At 39.6% G+C, this 16023-nt stretch overlaps 1 pseudogene; it reads left to right on the top strand.

Moving 5' to 3' along the window:
* Positions 1-6545: 6545 nt before the first annotated feature.
* Positions 6546-8641, top strand: LOC137259415 (uncharacterized; annotated as a pseudogene).
* The last annotated feature ends 7382 nt before the right edge of the window (positions 8642-16023 follow it).

Here is a 16023-nt window from a genome sequence, read left to right as displayed (position 1 = left end):
CCATTATCCGAATTGAAATTAATAGTTTTCTTTTCTTCTTGTTTTTGATATTGCTGGAATTTTGGTACATAATTGGAAGAGGAAGAGTGTTTAGCAAGGGTTTCACCTAGTTTATTAGCAATATCTGATTTATCAGTAAGCAATTGATCTCCATGTTTAAGATGATGGACAGTAGATTTAGTACCTTTACCTTTGATTTTCTGGACCATGTTCCATACCTTGGACATGGGTGTCCGAGAATTTATTTTGGACACATAATTTTGCCAAGTTTGGCGTTTGTTCTGTTTAAAAGTACGCCGTGCTTTAGCATTTAAAATTTTAAATTTATTTAAATTATGTACCATAGGATGGCGACGGAAATAATGTTCTGCCTTTTTCCTTGCCTTCCCAGCTTGTTTGCACTCATCGTTGAACCATGGTTTTCTTATGTGTGGAACTACAGAGGAATTTGGTATACACTCATCAGCTATGGAATTCAGTTGATCAGAAAAAGATTTAATAGCATCAGGAACGTCAATAAAACGTTCAGGTGTAAGTTTTTCAGCACACAGTGTTTCATATAAAGGCCAGTTAGCCTTTTTAAAATTCCGTCTTGATGATGGAGGAACATCAGATGGAGTTACAGCTTTTAATATAGTAGGAAAATGGTCACTTCCACACAGGTCATCGTGGACTGACCATTCGAATTCATTTAATAGTTCTGAATTTGTCAATGACAAGTCGAGAGCAGAATAAGTCCCTGTACCAGGGTGTAAATATGTGTTGGAACCATCATTATAAATACATAAGTCATTGTCAGAACAAAAGTCCTCCAACAATTTGCCTCTAGTGTTTGTATTAACACTACCCCAGAGTGGGTTGTGCCCATTTAAATCACCCATTATAATACAGGGCTTCGGGAGCTGATCATATAGAGCTTGAAGATCGGTTTTGGTAAAAGCCAAAGACGGTGAAATATAAAGACAGCATAGCGTAAACGCTACATGTAAAGTAATTCTCACTGCAACAGCCTGCATATTAGTATTAAGTGAAACAGGGCTTTGAATAACGTTTTGTGTGACTAGAATGGATGATCCTCCAGTGGCCCTATCACCCGGGGGTGAAAAGCAATGATATGCATTAAAATGACGAAGGTCAAATGCATCTGTTTGCTTTAAATATGTCTCTTGGAGACATAACGCTGAAGGTGTGAAATCTTGGACTAATAGCTGTAATTCATGTAAATTAGTCCTCAATCCTCTGCAGTTCCACTGTACAATATTATTGGAATAAACTATATTTTAGGGGGATTTATTGGGGATCTACCCCGCACTCTTTTGAAGGGCGACAAGCTATGTTCCCTAGAATGGACGTTTTCAGAAACGTCCATATCTTCAAGAGACCCATATTTATTGTCCAACTGAATTTTATTTTGTGACCCTTTAGGAGCTCTGCCACTTTGTTGTTTTGAAGCATCAGGCTTAGGCTTAGGTTTGCCTTTAGCAGTTTGTTGTCTATCAGCTGTCGATTGAGACTCAGTGCGTGACTGTGAAGATAATTTATGATCAGAAGAAGACTTTGATGTTCCAGGAAGTGATTCCTCAGTCTGTGATGACATAGCAGACAATGTGCAGGTATTTACACCGTGTCCATATTTCTGGCATTTAAAACATCTGAGTGGGTTGGGAATGTACGTTTCAACTTGGATATTGCAGTAACCTGCCTTCACTGATTTGGGAGCATTTGGCGATGAAAAAGAAAACAGATAAGTATTCGTTTGGAATGTTTCATTGTTTTTTCGGGTTGAAAAACGCTTCACATACAGCACACCTTGATCTTTCATTTCACATGCTATATCAAGTTCGGTCATGTCAGCAAACAATCGATCCCGATCTCTGATGATACCTTTACTCGTGTTCAAGGTCTTGTGAGCAGAGACCGTGACCGGAATACCCACAAAAGATTCAATACTCATCAAGTTGGTTGCTTGTTGTTTCTTGCTGCACTCAATTAGTAAGGCACCCGAACGTAAGCGTCTAATGTTCTTAACATCTCCTGCAATACCTTTAATACCCTTTGACACTGCGAAAGGGTTCAACTTCAATGGTGTCTTTTCCGGAGTCTCAATAACGAGGAAACGTGGCCAATACTCAATCGATAGAGACGGTCTATGATCAGCATCAACAGGATCAATTTCAAGTGGACGTTTAGTTTTTTTGGTTGGTATTTCATAAGCCATGATTGGTGTCATATGGTTCATCATCCGAGCTCCCCACCCACCACGGAGTATCACAAGGACAGTGCTAAAGCAAGCGGGCCTCCACCTTGCAGCACCAAGGATACCCGGATGATATACTCCAGTAGAAGAATTATAAGAAATTAATCTACCAGATTGGCCCATGAGCCATCGCCTTCTGGCATAAGACTCTAGGCAAAGTTCATATTATCATAATTTACAATCAAACAAGTTACAAATCACCAGTATTGCCAAAGCCGAAATTTAAAACAATTCCAAATCAAATTTGTGCAATGGCAGATAGACAGTCCATGCACAGGGCTTGGCATGACCAGCCGATTGGTTGAATCGGGCCAATTCAACCACCCGTCTAGGTGAAGTAAGGGCCAAAGTGGTGTGTTGGGCAAATGAAACGCAGTTAAAAGCCCAACTGCCCTCAACCACCAGGTTCCCGTCCTCCACCGACGCAACCCACGGCAAACAGGTTGCCCAATTTAGTCGCCTCTTACGACAAGCAATGTGGTGCTGTGGACACATTCTGTCCCGGGTCCACACGGGAGAAGAGCACTTAGCGTTATCCAGCACCCACCACGAGGAGGTGGCTCTTCATGGGTGCCCCAGATTCTGTCGTTATATTTGACCGTAGTGATTTTGTCAAATGTATATGTAATAAATTCTTGTTAATTGTTTCAATTTACGTGTTGTCATTTTATTTATTCATTGCAAAAACTGTAATTAATTGGGTAAAAGAACTGAGAGCGTACACAGAACCAACATGCTACCTGCATGAAAGTTAAGTTTCTCAATTTACCCCCCGAAAACCTTTATAGTGATCCAATCTGAAAACCAACATCTTCACATCTGTGTATTCTTACTCGCATTTACTCAACATCAACATATTATCATGAATATAATCATTGGTATTATGACTTACAACACAAACGCATCATCATTACAAAATTGCTGTAACCATGACATTGTGATCCTTGTCAGTGCCTACCCCTATACGTTGGAAGAAAGCAATAGAGTTGTGACGATACGCCCATGCCACGATACGGTACGTATCACGATACTGGTAGTCGGATACATACGATACGGTACGTATCACGATATTTGTCCTTGTATACAGAAAAATAAAAGTACTGGAAATATTGTGCTGTTATGTTATCATTTCAGGGAAGGTATTCTTCTCCCAAGAAAAATAAAACACGTGATCATGCAAGACATTTTATTACAAATGTCAGTAAAGTAGTGTTTTCCCCAAAAAAATGGAACAGCAGGGATCAACATTGGCACAACTGGCTTTTTTGCACAGATAAAATAAATTTGTGAAAATTATTTCCAGTCGGAGCATGTCCATGGCAATATTTTCCACGAAAATCTAAATAGAAGAGGAGACGGTGTTTTTGTAGATTGCTTAGTATGTAAGTATCGTGTTGAATCGATACACGACAATCGTATCGATGTATCGTCTCGTGCAGCTCTTGAATCGCGATAACTTGTGTATCGATTAATCGTCACAACTCTAGAAAGCAATAAATGCAGTTACGAACTTCAGTTCTTATCTGTTGCCAGATTTGTTCCATGTGTACAAACATGTTTCGTTCATTGAGTTTTAAAAATGATTTTAGAAGCATGCCTTAACCCCCTGGATGCCACAGGGACATATATGTCCTTCCTCTACATACCTCACTTGGAAGTCCAATAAAATTCTAAACATACCACGCATATATAAATACTTCACAGTTTTGAATTCTGCGGAAAATTCCAAGTTTCTTGATACCATCCACTATTATCTCAGACCAAGCTAAAGTGCTTAAAATCGCCTTTCAAAATAGGCGTCATCGTAAATGTCGCCATTTTTCAAACTGTACAAAATCGAGATTCACAGCGTTATTTGCAGTATATTTTGAAAATCGGATAATTACTGGGAGTAATGAATTTAAAAAATAGCACATTAATGATCACTGATATCATGTTTTCATGTAACCAGGAATGATAATTGTGAAACGTCATGAATACCAGATGACGTTGATGAACCCAGAATCGGTTAGGATGTTTTTCGAAAATACACTTACACGAACGCCGAAGTGCGCTTTCCGCCATATTGGATAGTCTTTACAAAATCACGTTTCGAGATTCAGAAGCGTATTACATCATGTATACTTCATAGTTAGCTGCGACAAATGCATCATTGAATTCCCCAAGCATCTTAGAATCAAATTACAAATGGTCTTTGTCACCAATACCAACTGTCTAGACAAAACGAAACGAAATATACTTTGTATGAAAACGAACGCTGTGCTCGAAAGACAGCGCTTGACTGAAATGTAAACAAAGAAAAATTCCAATTTTACAATGCGTAGCATTTTCGGAAATTTTCCAACATCCAGCCCTCTAATAATTGCTGACAATGGCTCAACACGCTAAGTATATTCGGGGGAAGAGTATCGGAGGAAAAAATAGCAAATTGAAAACAGATACAATTAAAGCATTTGGTAATTCATAAGAAACTGTCAAACCTTTAATGCAGTGTGACGCCATGACTGACTCAAAATCACACAGAACGACAACGGTACTTATCGGCATTTCTGGCTTCTTTCGTCATTTACAATGTAAACGATAAGAACATATAACAATACAGATAGCCAGAATAATTCTGATTACTTACATCTCACATTTATATACAAAAGATCCCAGAATCAAGCAAAAAGTGTTCGCAAAATCCCGTGTCGCCCTCTCTTTGAGGTGAAGGTCGGTTGAACAAGAGTAAACACAATGCCCATGCCATTCCGATTGCACTTTTAGTATTGTGATGTATATTTTGCGCATCGTTCAGATATTTTTTTCATGAAACTGATTTCAGTATCTACATATGTCCATGTTCAACACCATATCGTGTGGATATAAGGTATCCGTTTTTATTCTTTGAAAGCTTTTGATTGTTTGAATAATATTTACATGGGAAATTGACTCAGTAAGTGCACTATACCACATTTGAAGCCTCTACACAAGTGTTGGAAGATCACACGTAGCCATTACTGCAACGTGCTTTAGTTCCCGTGACGCGCAATATTCAATACGTTGGGACAAATATTGCAGTTTCATATGAACAGGTTAATAAACAGCGATTTAATTCCAACTTATAAGTAAAACGGATAATATTAATTAAAATGATTTGTACATTTATGAAATGTAGGGGCACACATACTACTATTTAAAGGAATTGTCTTGTTCATTGTATTGGTTTGTGTCGTTTCTATAGACAAAACAATTATGAATATTAACTGAGTATGGGTGCGAGTTTGTCAAAACGTTTCATGATTCATTGTCATTGTTTTTCGATAATAAAGTCAATTCAAATGCGATTGAAATATATCTGATGGCAGAATGTCTAACTCAAACAATATTCATACGAAAATTGTTAAAAATATATAAATCAGGTCATGTCTTAATTTGGACAAGCCTTACGTCCATTTTCTAATACTTCTTTACTGAAAAAGCGATCTCTTTGTACCTTTCATTGAATACTTAAGAAGGGAATTGATTTCATAATCATGAGAAGAAAAGTCTATTTCCTAAATGCATACTCAACGAATATTCAGGTGTTGTGAAATTTTCATTTACGCTAAGTAGATGCCAGGCAGGTGCGCGTGTTGCTTACCATAAGATATGTAGTAAAACCGCGTAATTGTTTATATATTCAGGACACTGTTTCAGTGATAAAACCATTCATTTTATATTATGGCTAAAAATTCTGAATTCTGACACAGAAGCCGAGATCTTTTAGACATTGAGTGGAAATTAGGCTAGATATATACTAATCAGCAACCAGAGTAGTCTTTTTCCGACGTCACAAAATCCACAAAACATGCCGTGACGTCAACTAAAATGTCGCATTATTTTCAGTTATTTCATTATGTTTGATAATGTGGCTGTTACTCCGTTAATAATGATGGAAAATTAATAAAAATACATATACACAAACAGGAGAATATGGTAATCTAAGAACTAAAATATGTATCTGACAGGGACATCCAAATCGTTATTACCTGCTTTTTGATGCAGTACACTTGCATCTTTTCTTACAAATTGTGAAACTACCAAAAGGTATCCTCTCACATTGGGGAAATTTGTATTGGAATAGTTTGGTTCACTGTGAACATAACATCACGAAAATATACTGTCGATATCCACAGCAAATTCTCTCCATGTGATCGGAGTTTCATTGACCTAGGGTGCGTTGCAACGCATGAATCGCTTAGAGTAAGCAAAATAATCGCTCATCCGGGGTTTACAACAGTTCGAATCGCGTCCGCTCTCTTTCAAAATGGCGGCGCGCGTACCGCTTGGGGTACTCGCCTTCCTGAATAATATGAACGAAGAAGTCATCGATGACGAACCAACTAATTTAATGACCATGGATGAGTTCTTTGATGATGCAGAGCAGGACGAGCACATTATCACCTTAGCGGCCTTTGCTCACTTCCCAGAGGAGGAGGCACTCTCATATGAAAGAGTATAGAGGGCTTCGGGCTTTTCTACATTACCCACAATGCATTCCCGGCGGCCATTTTGGTAGGCTTTGTTTACGCAGCTCCATTGTTGTTGATCATTCATCCAGAGATAATGCCGACTACGTGTGCTATTGTTTACTGCCACAATCGGAGTGGGAGAGATAAAAAGAGCTTTTATCGCATTCCTAAGGTTATTTATGGACAGGGGGAAGCAGCAGAAAAGAAGAGCGAACGGCGAAGGAGAGCATGGATTGCTGTAATAAACCGGTCCGATGTGACGTGTTACGATCAACTTCGTGTTTGTTCGGATCATTTCATCGCAGGTAAGGTATATTGTTAACGTTTTGTAGTTAGATGTCAATCTAAAATAGTGGAAATATTGAAAAATGTATCAAATGGATGCGATATTTCGAATCTCTGACTGTACATTTAAATATTTAGCATACGTTAGTAGAGCTGGGCCTGGTAGTACATCATTGTGCAATGAATTCAGTGTCCACTTTTGTTTTATCAGAAAAATAGTAACCTATTTTTAATGGTATATTTATTATCTTGTTTCAAAGGAGTAATGTGGAATTAACATAACGTCATATGAAATCATGAGTTAACTTATTTTTTTATAATTTTTACATGTAGAGAAGTTTACAGACAGATAAACTGTAAGTAATGATATTGTGTAATGGATGATTATCATATTTGCAGGAAAACCGCATCCATATGATGAATCGCATCCAGACAAAGTCTCCAAGTAAAGCAGTTGTCCGCCATGAAAGACTGCAAAACAGAAAGGAAGCTGCAAAGAAAACAGAAGCTGCTCTAAGTCTACTAGAACTAAGTGCATACATGGAACATGGATCTGATAGAGATTTAGCTGAACCCATCCCTGAGTCACTTGAAGTTGAAGAGGAACCAAGCATCACAGAGAAGCTGGAGCTAGCTTATCAGGAAATAACTGGATTGAAAGAAGAAAATAAGCAACTGAGGGAACAAAATGAGTGTTTAAAGAATATTGTACACAAAATGAAGGCTAATTCACCAGAGGACTTTGAAGGTGACAATGACAAAGTGAAGTATTATACTGGATTGCCAAGTTTTGTAACTCTTATGGCACTGAATCATCTCTCGGCCCCTGAAATGACTGAGAACAGAAATTCGTCTCTCAGCAAATTTCAGAAGATAATCATAACCCTAATGAGACTTAGATTAAATTTGCCAATCACAGACTTAAGTTATCGCTTTGGTGTATCTAAAGCTACATTATCTAAGGCTTTCTTGGATACTTTGAACTTAATGCATGTTGCATTGCAACCTTTAGTGCATTGGCCTGATGTGGTGAACTAAGGGAAACAATGCCGATGGTGTTTCGTAAATACTTTGGAAGGAGAGTCACCTGCATCATTGATTGTTTTGAGATTTTCACAGACCGACCATCTAACATGACTGCAAGGGCACAGCCAAGTATCTGATTGGAGTTACTCCTCAGGGTAGTGTAAGCTTCATATCAGAGGGCTTGGGAGGACGAGTAAGTGACAAACATCTAACAGCCAATTGCAAGTTCCTAGACAATCTGATGAATGGAGATTTAACACTAGCAGATCGGGGATTTGACATCGAGGAAGTGGTTGCATTGGTAGGGGCCGAAGTGAAATTTCCATCTTTTATGAGATTAAAGCAGCAGCTGAGTACCACTGAAGTTGAATCAACAAGAAAAATTGCTAATGTTAGGATTCATGTGGAAAGGGTCATTGGAACTGTACGTCAGAAGTTCATGATTCTTGGAGCGACTAGTCCAATTGATTATCTCATTTCGAAAGCTGGTGACAAGTGTACAATTCTTGACAAAATTGTGTTTGTATCCTGTGCTCTTACCAACATGTGCCCCTCTGTTGTGCCATTTGACCAACATTAACAGTCAGCAACATCTGTCATTCTGTTGTGCCATGTCACTGTCATTGATTTAACATTCATCTATTAAAGTTTCATTGACTTTCATTCATCAGTGTTACTTTTCATTGGTTTCTGGCATGTTTAGAATTAAAGAAAAACAACAAAGAAAACAACAACAAAAAACATGTCTGCAGTTTATCCATTTGTGTGATAAGTTTAATCACAGTATTGGATAACCCAAGCTGCACTGAAGAGCCCTGGGAGGGCGAAAGATGTTGAATTTTCCAATTGAATCTTGTGATATTTGACCAGAGAAATGTTTTTGTTTGGTCAACACATTTGAGAGAGAGAAATGTGTATCATATTGTAGTTGTTTTCCAACATGACAACATACTTGACATATTTAGTCAAGTTGATGTCTATTTTGGTTGTAACTAGTGAGGACAATTAAATTGCCAAGAACAATAAATGTTCCCGATTTGAGTGAATTACAAACATGTTTCGCCTTCCCAAGGCTCGTCAGTGCAGCTAGGGTTTCTCAATAAAATATTGGAGAAAACTGCAGACATGTTTTTGATTTTTGTTTGTGTCAGAACAAACAACTAATGTCAACAATCAGTGAAGTTAGGTTGGGAATCTGAATTCCAGGCATGTTACTTTATTTCCTTTTAATACTTCTCAGGAAGTTGCCTTCCAAGCAGTCTGGACAAAACCTGGTTCAGCTTTCAGGTTTACACACGACAAATGAAACCATTCAAAGGGCTTGTTTGGACAGTCCTCAAGAGTCACAGCCAATCATTACACCGTCTCTTGCACCATTACAAATACAGAAAAGGGTCAGATTTTCCTCAGATGTGTCCAGTCTTCTTGCATTAGGTGAAGGTTTGGAGGACTTTGAAACTACTGCCTTAGCCTTGGACATGGATTCTTCTCTTTTGTGGCTGGTTTTGACTTGGTCTTCTTTCTATTTGTAGAATCAGGCTGTCTAAGAGGTATCTTATTCATTGACTTATTTTCTGCACATGGGTGTGTCTCCTCCTGACTTGAACTGTATAACTTCCCAACAAGTTCTGGAAGAATGACGGTGGCACTTTGATGATTGATTCAGTAACTTTCTCCACACCTCGTTGTTGGGTTCAATCCGCTGAATGAAAATGTCTTTTGGTGTCCACACTACAAAATCGCAGTAATCTACATCGGCAATATGGATGTGGGTCTGAACTTGTGAATAATAAGCATGTGTTTCCTTTAGTTTGAGTCCTGCACTGCTGTCCACAAGACAAGATCCTTTCTGAGCTTTAACATTCTCATCTCTCATGCAATAAAGACATTTTACTTCAAGACATCCTCTTCCACAACATCACATGCCACTATGCCATCTGGTGATAATCTTTATTGAGGAACAATCCACAAGGTTGGGTCTGGAAATTGACATGATTATCCAAAGATATGCCTGTGTAGTGTCTCCTGGCAACATCTTCATGGTCACAGCCCCACTGCATCGCAACATTTGTAAATCTGTGTTCATGTGGATAACAAATTTGTTTCAACAGGCTGAATGATGGATGATCACATAAGGTTGCACAAGCTGCTTTTATCCGTGAAGATGTTATTCTTCCTGTCCTGAACCGAAACCATAAGTTGCATTCAGCTTGTTGCCTGGTAGCAGCCTCAACACTTATGGCTTCTTCGTCAGTAAATGTGATACTGGGAAGCAGTGAATCACAATATTCCAAACGTTCTTTTCGAGACATTCCTCTGCACTGGTCATCCCTCAGTTCACTTAACACTTTGGGGTACTTGGCCTCAAGACTTGTTGGCACATAGTCGGCACTGTAGTCTTTCTTTACTGACAAAAAAACTGGTTTGTCTTCCCTTAGTGTCTTGAAGAAAGTGTCATACCTTGCCTGAGATATGTTCACTGACTGCTTCTTCAGTGGGGTTTCACCTGTATTTACCTCTGTGTGGGTACCACCACTCTGTTCATCCAGTTGTTTTTTCCGTGTCTTGGCCGAAGTGAAATCAATCTCACGTAGTGGAGCATACGCAACACTTGTCTTTGATGCAGGTAACATCCAGTAAGCGGGTTTCTGCGTCACTGTACTGGTCTCTCTCATCCTGACTGTTGCCTCTACATAAAACAGGACTGATGCTACGTGTGAGCAACATTCTCCTAATCCTGCCTTACAGTCACAGTGAGCTGACGTTACTTTAGACTGCTTATCAGTGATAATCCAGGGAGTCAAACTTGGATCAGATAACTTCAGTGAATGCATGACTCTTGCCTTGATAACACGATGTCCACTGGGCTTGTGCACATAGACACAAACATCACGAACCCATCCACAAACAAAACGGTCGTAACTTTCGAGACTCTTGTAATTCTGAAAATCTTTCAGTCCGTAAAATGGGCTGGGTTGAAATATCAAATAGTTCACCAAGTCCGGGTAGGTAACTTCTGGGAAGATATCGTGATCTTTACTCCACTCAGACTTGTCGATCTTGTAAGGATCTTCACCACCAATTAGGGACGTTTTCTCCTTGTAACTGGCGAAAGCCTTCTTGTCTAGTGACTCAGTATACTTCTCCATTTTGTAGATCAGGTAAACTGTAATTTTTCACTGAATACTTCGGAAATATCACACGTGTACTTCTAGTCGCTATATCGTGAGCAGAATGACTCGGCAAACAAAGCCTACCAATATGGCCGACACTGAGGCCTTCTGGGATACTGTTACTATTTTTAGTAAAAAGGCCGAAGCCCTCTATACACAATCTTAGCAAAGATACATAGCGTTCACTACATGTTGTGAACGCTATGTATCTTAGCTAGTACAGTCCGGACGATTTCCATATGCATTTCCGGATGTCACGCACAACGGTAGAGGTAACGTTGTTTGTCATCCCAGTTTAAGCGTTTCAAATAACATCCCACAATCAGATTTGTAGCTGACAAGAAGATATTCACGGAACAGATTATTTCCATGATACTGGTGGTTGGTGTGGGAGGGATTAAATTATTTGCCTGTTTAGACAACAGCGTAGCACGTGAATGTCAAGTGGTTTTTACATTCAGCTCTTATCCTCGGTGAGCTCACCTTTGAACAAGACTAACCCGAAAACTCTAGATTGTTTAGATAAATATTATACTATATATACTTGTGTATTGTTGCGATTACTCATTTCATTTGATTCTTGTAATTTTATTCATTATATTGGACTCTCACCTATGGTAATTTAACAAAAAGTCTTTGGCATTTTGCAGCTGGGGCAATTTGATTGTTACCTTGCAAAATAAATGCATCTCATAATAAACTCCAAAATAGTCCCAGTTCACCCCAAGGAGTAAAGGAGAATTAATGTAATTGTTTAAGAAATGAAAAAAAAAGTACATATCAGGTACAGATTTTGAATTATGACACTTGGTGTTTCCTTGCTGGAAATAAATGTACACAATAATGATCCTGGAGCTCTGCACCCCCTTGGCTAGACAGGATTGTCAAGTTCATCATCCTTTATGCAGTGAGTGCATTAGCTAATATGATGGGTTTCGCACATTTATAATTATATTAGCTTGTGTGATAGGTTCACACAATTTATAATTTTATTAGTGTGATGGGTTCACACAATTTGATTTTTTTAGCTTGTGTGATGGGTTCAGTGACTCCATTCACTTATTAATAATTATAACACAGTTTGTATTTATAATGTTGACATGTATATTTAACAAAATTCTCAAATGAAGCTTTTGAATGGCAGTCTTAAAGATTCTTCTTTAGACATCGGTTCGATTCCGGTCAAAGGCCTGTATCGAGAATCTTACTGCACTTAATGTTCATTTCGCAGTTATAGTCCTGTTTGCACATCCATCTAAATGCAATATGTATTGAATGACATTTACTTCAACTTCAGTTCATTTCACCATTGAACTGGCACCCGTGGCGAGCCACCTCCTCGTGGTGGGTGCTGGGTAACGCCAAGAGCTCGCCGACACCCCCGTAGTGGACCCGGGGGGATATTTGGTCCACCAACCCGTTTGCCGTGGGTTGCGGCCCGTGTCGGCGGAGGAGGGGATCCTGGTGGTTGAGGGCAATAGGGGCCTGGAACCGTGTTCCTATTGCCTAACACACCACTTTGGCCCTTACTTCACCTAGACGGGTGGTAGAATTGGCCCGATTCTATCAATCGGCTGGTCACGCCAAGCCCTGGGCATGGAGGCTGTATTTTGCACATGTAAATTGTTACTGGGTCTTGGCCATATCTATCTCAAATATCTAAACTATTTATATATTGAACTGCCTAGAGTCCTATGCCAGAAGGCGGTGGCTCATGGGCCAATCTGGTGATAATAACCTCCAAATGATGTATGTCTCTACTTTCTTGCCTTGGGCCGAACCAGTCGGGCATGAAATTGGTAGACAAATACAGCTATTTGTGTTGTTGTCTCTGGAGTATACCACCCCTGTATCCCCAGTGTTAGCATCTTGGATATCCGGTGCTTTGTGACACTGTCCATGTTGGCATTCCGTGGTGGATGGGGAGCAGGGGTGTTGAACAATTTTTTTTTCATCATGGATCCCAAGCAATCTGGTTCAACTCGTAATGAAAAGAAGAGACGATTAGATGAAATTGATCAACCTTCTGGACATATATCTCCTAATGCTGACTCATGGGCTCGATTCCTTGTAATCGAGGGCAAAGATAAACAACCTTTAAAGCTTAATCCGTTTGCCGTTTCTAAGGCCATTTCTGGAATATGTGGAGAAGTGTCCAATGTCACTCGTCTTCGCACTGGTTCGTTGTTGGTCGAGTGTGCACGGAGACAACAATCTCTGAATCTGATATCTATCAAAACATTTGCTAACGTTGAGGTTGTTGTGTCTGTGCACAGAACGTTAAATTCCTGTCGCGGCATCATTCGTGATAAAGCACGATGTCTCTCTGACATGTCTGAAGAGGACATTGCTACGGAGCTCCGGGAACAGGCTGTCACATCAGTGAAACGTTTTACTGCTAAGAGAGAAGGAGTCATTATTAACACCAACACCTACCTCTTGACTTTTTCTCGTTCTAGTATTCCAACTTCAATTAAGGCAGGGTATTTCAATATCGGAGTGGAGGTGTATGGCTCACAATCATGTCGTAACGCTGTGGTGTGTCAACGTTGTGGAGACAACCACGAGGATACTAACTGCCAAAAAGATCCAAGGTGTGCAAATTGTGATGGCTCACATCCTACTTTTTCCAAGTCTTGCCCTGTGTGGCAAAGAGAGGCGAAGATCATGAAACTGAAATGTTAGAAAAATATCTCATACTTTGATGCTAAAAAACTCTTGCAAAACCAAAACTCAAATCCGTTGAATTTAACCTATTCAGCTGCAGTCTCTCGCCCTGTAGCAACGTCCTCTATAGCATGTCAGACTGACTTGACTTGGGTCAAGTCAGAAAGACCTGTTGTTTCTAATGCTTCACCTCAGTCCGCGGTCATTGCATCTACGTCCCGAGCCAGTCAGTCTACGTGTGGAAGCCAGACAGAGAGTTTATCTGAAAATCAACCTGACACGTCTTCTTCTCAACCAGTAACTACTAATTCCAAAAAAAGGAAAGAAAAGAAACTAAACAGGAACCAAACACCTACCATCCCCTCCCCACCAGAGGTTCCTTTAGAAAACACATTTGGGCCTCTAGATATGGAGGTTACTTTGTCCTCACAGGACAAACAGAGGAAAAATTCCTCACGTTCACGTGAACGGTCCCCGGTTGTAGCACCATGACTCAATTGGTCAATATTATTCAATGGAATTGTAGAGGATTGAATCATAACTTCAGTGAAGTGCAATTACTCGTACAAGATTATCAGCCGGCAGCTTTATGTCTCCAGGAGACATATCTGAAAAACACAGACAGCTTTAACTTAACACGATATAGTAATTATCATTCCTTTTCTCCCTCTGGTGAAAAAGCAACAGGAGGCGCTTCTCTTTTGGTTCATCAGAGTGTCATACATAGCCCAGTCACTTTAAATACAGATCTTCAAGCTGTTGCTGTTCGACTGACCCTTCACATTGCACTGACATTGTGCAGCTTATATATTCCTCCATCTTCTACTATTCAACAGTCGGATCTCCAAAATCTGTATGATCAACTGCCGAAGCCCTGTATCATCATGGGCGACCTCAACGGACACAACCCGCTTTGGGGAAGTGCCCATACTAATAATAAAGGTAAAATCCTTGAGGAACTTATTTCAGACAATAACCTATGTATATTTAACAATGATTCACCCACCTATTTGCATCCAGCAACGGGGACATATTCTTCCCTGGATCTGTCAATCACCGATTCTACCTTATTTAATGAATTTGAATGGATGGTCCATGAAGACCTCTGTGGGAGTGATCACTTCCCAACCATTCTTAAAACACTCCACCCTGGTGATGATCCGCCATTGTCACGACGGAACTTCGCCAGGGCTGACTGGTCATTATATAAGACACTATGTACTTATTACATAAAACATGACCTTTTCGCGAACAGCAAAGATCCTATACTGTTATTTTCAGATATGCTGAACAACATTGCTGACCAATCTATACCAAAATCCTCTGCAGTTCCACACATTCGTAAACCATGGTTTAATAGTGAATGTCAGCAGGCCAGAAAGAGTAGGAAGAAAGCTGAAAAATATTTTCGACGCCACCCTACTGTTCATAATTTGAATAAAATAAAAATTTTCAATGCTAAGGCTCGACGTGCATTTAAGCAGAATAAGCGTCAGTCTTGGAGAAACTATGTATCTAAGATCAATTCCCGTACACCGATTTCAAAAGTGTGGAATATGATACAAAGAATTAAGGGCAAAGGTTCCAAGTCGACGGTACACCATCTGAAGGATGATGACAATTTGTTAACGGATAAAGCTGATATTGCCAACAAGCTTGGTGAAACTCTTGCCAAACATTCTTCTTCGTCAAATTACGTCCCTGCATTTCAACAATACCAGAAACAACAAGAGAAGAAACGGATAAATTTTAATTCGGATAATGGCGAAGATTATAATGAGTTATTTTCATTACATGAGCTCCATACTGCTCTTGAGCAAGCTCATGATACTGCGACAGGGGCCGACGATATCCATTATCAGCTCCTAAAGCACTTGCCCGAATCATGTCTGGAAACTCTACTTAATATATTTGATGCGATATGGACTACAGGGAATTTCCCAACTTCATGGCGTAATGCCATTGTAGTCCCCATTCCAAAACCTGGCCGGGATCATAGCGATCCGTCTAATTACAGACCAATCTCTTTAACAAGTTGTGTCTGTAAAACCATGGAACGTATGGTGAATAACAGATTAACTTGGTATCTTGAAACCAATAACCTGATCACAAATATACAGTG

The sequence above is a fragment of the Haliotis asinina genome, chromosome 13 (assembly GCF_037392515.1).
Source record: "Haliotis asinina isolate JCU_RB_2024 chromosome 13, JCU_Hal_asi_v2, whole genome shotgun sequence".
NCBI classification, from domain to species: Eukaryota; Metazoa; Mollusca; class Gastropoda; order Lepetellida; family Haliotidae; genus Haliotis; species Haliotis asinina.
This window is presented reverse-complemented; position numbering and strand designations above follow the sequence as displayed.